Source organism: Harmonia axyridis, chromosome X (assembly GCF_914767665.1).
Source record: "Harmonia axyridis chromosome X, icHarAxyr1.1, whole genome shotgun sequence".
NCBI lineage: Eukaryota > Metazoa > Arthropoda > Insecta > Coleoptera > Coccinellidae > Harmonia > Harmonia axyridis.
This window is the reverse complement of record NC_059508.1, coordinates 34,606,105-34,611,104: the sequence shown is the minus strand read 5'-3', so window position 1 is coordinate 34,611,104 and position 5,000 is coordinate 34,606,105. Positions and strand designations below refer to the sequence as shown.

General features: G+C 51.7%; 2 non-coding genes and 1 pseudogene across 2 annotated transcripts in view; all 3 read right to left on the bottom strand.

The window, feature by feature from the left end:
- Nucleotides 1-3,047, bottom strand: part of LOC123688168 — a 6,687-nt pseudogene extending 3,640 nt beyond the window's left edge.
- A 507-nt stretch (nucleotides 3,048-3,554) lies between these two features.
- LOC123686985 lies at nucleotides 3,555-3,709 on the bottom strand. Its single transcript, XR_006748736.1, has one exon. It is a non-coding gene; the product is annotated as a 5.8S ribosomal RNA (ribosomal RNA).
- Nucleotides 3,710-4,897: 1,188 nt separating this feature from the next.
- LOC123687737 overlaps nucleotides 4,898-5,000 on the bottom strand; it is a 1,906-nt gene continuing 1,803 nt past the window's right edge. Inside the window, exon 1 of the ribosomal RNA XR_006749446.1 lies at nucleotides 4,898-5,000. This exon is cut by the window's right edge and continues 1,803 nt beyond it. This is a non-coding gene — a ribosomal RNA (small subunit ribosomal RNA).

The window sequence follows — 5,000 nt, the reverse complement described above, 5'->3', positions numbered from 1 at the left end:
GATCATGATATTCAGCAGGAATTCTAGTTTTTCAATAGGTATTGCCTTTAGTAAGGAAGAGTCGATGCCATCCAACCCGGCTGATGTTTTGCCTAACTTATCACGATAACTTTTTATTGTATCTCCATCGATTGGCATGTATATGTTGGTCTTCTCCTTCACCATATCCTTCAAGGGTTTGTCTTCAACTGGGCTGTATTCTTCATAAATCAGTTCATATTCTCTTCTAATGGACTCCTTAGAAGGCTGCATGTTTACTGTTGTAGTTGTTCCGTCGATGATTTCAGCAGCGATTTTTCTCTGATTTTTCCTGAACTGGTTTTGCATATATTTATACATTTTTGTTTAAGAGAGTCATAGTTACTCCCGCCGTTTACCCGCGCTTTTTTGAATTTCTTCACGTTGACATTCAGAGCACTGGGCAGAAATCACATTGCGTCAACACCCGCTGGGGCCATCGCAATGCTTTGTTTTAATTAGACAGTCGGATTCTCCCAGTCCGTGCCAGTTCTGAGTTGATTGTTAGATGACGGCCGCAGAGATTACCCAGAGCACCCTTGCGAGCACTCACGGGGTCTCGAAGCTTGACGATTCCGCGGGAGGCCAAGACGCGGGACCGAGCTCGGATCAAACGTAACGCAAGCGAAACGCATCACCTCGCCCAGGCCCGGTACGTTAGCCGTGACCCACTTCCCCAACAAGCCCGACACGCCACAATCCTCAGAGCCAATCCTTATCCCGAAGTTACGGATCTAATTTGCCGACTTCCCTTACCTACATTATTCTATCGACTAGAGGCTCTTTACCTTGGAGACCAGCTGCGGATATGGGTACGAGCCGGCGCGACGCCTACACGTGGCCCTCTCCCGGATTTTCAAGGTCCGAGGAGAAGATCCGGACACCGCCGCAAATGCGGTGCTCTTCGCGTTCCAAACCATATCTCCCTGCTAGAGGATTCCATGGAACTCGAACGCTTATGCAGAAAAGAAAACTCTTCCCGGATCTCTCGACGGCGTCTCCGGGTCCTTTTGGGTTGCCCCGACGAACTCTCTTACGAGGGCCCGGTTTAATTTCGGTTCCGCTGCCGGGTTCCGGAATAGGAACCGGATTCCCTTTCGCCCGACGGGCGTGCGTCACGCGTCAAGATGCATAGCATTTCTGCCACCACTTATAAACACGATTAACAACGCCACATCAACATCGGCTTTCGCCTAGGGCTTAGGATCGACTGACTCGTGTGCAACGGCTGTTCACACGAAACCCTTCTCCACCTCAGCTCTCCAGGGCCTCGCTGGAGTATTTGCTACTACCACCAAGATCTGCACCGAAGGCGGCTCCAGACGGCCTCACGGCCAGCCCTTCTGCGCTCACCTCCGCGACCCTCCTACTCATCAGGGCTTCATGACCGCCCCGAAGGGCGACCGCACATGCCACTGACGGCCGAGTATAAGCACGACGCTTCAGCGCCATCCATTTTCAGGGCTAGTAACTTCGGCAGGTGAGTTGTTACACACTCCTTGGCGGGTTCCGACTTCCATGGCCACCGTCCTGCTGTCTTAAGTTACCAACGCCTTTCATGGTATCCCATAAGCGTCGATTTAGGCGCTTTAACTCGGCGTTTGGTTCATCCCACAGCGCCAGTTCTGCTTACCAAAAATGGCCCACTTGGCACTCTGATCCGAAATCTCGCGGCTTCACATTCAAGCAAGCCGGAGATCTCACCCATTAAAAGTTTGAGAATAGGTTGAGGTCGTTTCGACCCCAATGCCTCTAATCATTCGCTTTACCGGATGAGACTCGTATGCAACGAGCGCCAGCTATCCTGAGGGAAACTTCGGAGGGAACCAGCTACTAGATGGTTCGATTAGTCTTTCGCCCCTATACCCAGTTCCGACGATCGATTTGCACGTCAGAATCGCTACGGACCTCCATCAGGGTTTCCCCTGACTTCGTCCTGACCAGGCATAGTTCACTATCTTTCGGGTCCCAGCGTGTACGCTCTTGGTGCGCCTCCTCTCGCAATGAGAATGAGGCGCCCCGGGAATGCGGGTCAGTCATGGAGACCGACCATCTTCCCTTAGTTCACATAAAGTGAACCGTTACTTTCATTGCGCCTTTAGGTTTAGTGATTCCCAATGACTCGCGCACACGCTAGACTCCTTGGTCCGTGTTTCAAGACGGGTCCTGAAAGTACCCAAAGCAATAGCGTCGCTGATCGGCGTTTCAAGAGGTCTGTCCAAGAACACCGCGGCGAACAGTCGCAAACGGACGGAATCGGCACTAGGTCCGATCGCCATCACAATTCACATACTTGCCACGGGCCGGACGCGAACTAAGTCGCGGCCTCCCGCCATCAGTAAACCGTCGAGCGAGCTGTTCGGAAACCCAGTGTCCGTAAACATCGGAAAATCCGAGCTCACGGGCTACACTCGAGACCGTAGAACAGCACCCAACGGATCGCGACGACCTACTAGGGGAGAAGTGCACGCGTCCGAAGCCGGAGATGAACCGAAGGGAACAGCCAACGCGAACGTCGCCGTTTCCACAGTCAGTAAATCCCAACAACAGGCGCGAATGAATCTCCCCATTCGACCTTTCGGGTTTCTCAGGTTTACCCCTGAACGGTTTCACGTACTCTTGAACTCTCTCTTCAAAGTTCTTTTCAACTTTCCCTCACGGTACTTGTTCGCTATCGGTCTCGTGGTTATATTTAGCCTTAGATGGAGTTTACCACCCACTTAGGGCTGCACTCTCAAGCAACCCGACTCTAAGAAGAGATCCTCTAGCAAGCCGCAGCGGTCGCTACGGGCCTGGCACCCTCTATGGGCGATGGCCCCATTCAAGATGGACTTGAACGCGCCGCGAACTCGCCAGATAATGGATCCTTCCAAACACCACATCTCCCGGCGACCGGTTACGATCGCGGGATTCAGTGCTGGGCTAATCCCTGTTCGCTCGCCGCTACTAAGGGAATCCTAGTTAGTTTCTTTTCCTCCGCTTAATAATATGCTTAAATTCAGCGGGTAGTCTCACCTGTCCTGAGGTCGTATGTTCAAATCATCGAAACGTTCCGAAACTAATCTTTGGCGGCTCATAAAATCACGTACCTTACGCGAGGGAGTTAGCCTACTCAAAGGCGTCTATTATCTCCTGCTCCGTATGGCGGATCATGCGAATCCAAGCAAAGTGCTTCGGTGTTTCGGGGGTGCGCTCATGAAAGCTCATCCGCAACGCGCGACAACTGGCACATTAAAGCGATCGGACGTCGTTCAGATTTCTCGGACACGACGATCGCATGTCTACAGTCATGGGCGCAGATCGAGCAATACCACGACACCACAATATATGCTTTCGCAATTCAAGACGGCGCGTTACGAAAACAACTCCTCATCATTCCAACACACGAGGCGCCGAAACGACAGAACGTTGATCGTCACGCGGCAAACCGTCCAACTCGCCAAAATGACCTTCGGTACAGGATCAACGTTAGACGACCTTTACGTCGTCACTTCGTCAAGCCATAACGTCTGGCCGGGCAGTCTTTGTAATGGAACCGACCCTCAGTCAGGAGTGGTCCGAGGACAGTGTCCGAGGACCGCAATGTGCGTTCGAAATGTCGATGTTCATGTGTCCTGCAGTTCGCATGTTGACGCGCAATTAGCTGCGTTCTTCATCGACCCACGAGCCAAGTGATCCACCGTTCAGGGTAATCTTTTATGTTCGATTTCTCGGTACTAGTCGCAATGGACTTTCCCTCGAAATACGAGACGCCAACTGCGAACCTCCTCGAGAATGACATTCCAATGACTGAGACGACCCACTGAAGGGTCAATACGTCAGTCGATCGGCGCAAAATCTTCGGTTCAACTAGTTTGCGTACTAATCTAGTGACAATTATCGTAAAAAATTCGGACGGAGACAAACGTCGCAGACAATCCCGAAAGAGCATAAAAACGCTAATGTAACGGGCGTCGCACAACGTCGACGTCTTCGTCCCTGGAATAGATCGTCCTACCGAAGTCCGTAGACAACGGTAACGACTGATCGATTTCGGGCGAGAATCTTTAAAACCTGCAGCCGGCTCCTCGTTCCGTGCCAAACACGAAACTTCGCCCAGCCACGAACGCGGCAATCCAAGCACTTCGAATCCTTATTCCGAGCACATCACGAGACTTCGCCCAACTACGAACGTCAGCATAAGCAGCCGGCTCCTCGTTCCATCAAGGAACTTCGCCCAACCACAAACGCCGACATAAGCGGCCGGCTCCTCATTTCGTGAACATCTCTAAACATGGACCTACAACGAAGGCTGCACACACGTGCGGCCGGCTCCTCGTTTCGAGGATATCACAAGACTTCGCCCAACCACGAACGTCAGCATAAGCAGCCGGCTCCTCGTTCCGTCAAGGAACTTCGCCCAACCACAAACGCCGACATAGGCGGCCGGCTCCTCATCTCGTAAACATCACGAAACTTCGCCCAACCACACGAACGCAAAGCCAGCGGCCGGCTCCTCGTTCCGTGCACATCACGAAACTTCGCCCAACCACAAAACTCTACGTGCGTTCTAGGTACCCGGATAATCGGTCTAAACGATCGCATCCATATAGGGTTCCGGTCATAATCGTCTAACCAAATGCTCACATAATCTGCGATCGTTCTGAAACGACGGACGTAAGCCAAGAGGAGACGCCGACCAGATGTTTAACGTCGATCGGGCAACGTGATAGCTCACTATTATCTCACGGCGCCGCTCCCACAAAATGTTAAGGAAGGCTAATCCGATCGATTGAAGCTACCTCGAGCCAACTGCTTGATCGACGATGACGGTTTCGGTTTCTAAAACTTGATTTATGTTTTTGTTTGTATAATGAAATACGCACAAAACAAATCTTGTTAATGATCCTTCCGCAGGTTCACCTACGGAAACCTTGTTACGACTTTTACTTCCTCTAAATGATCAAGTTTGGTCATCTTCCCAGCAACAGCGGTGACGCCGA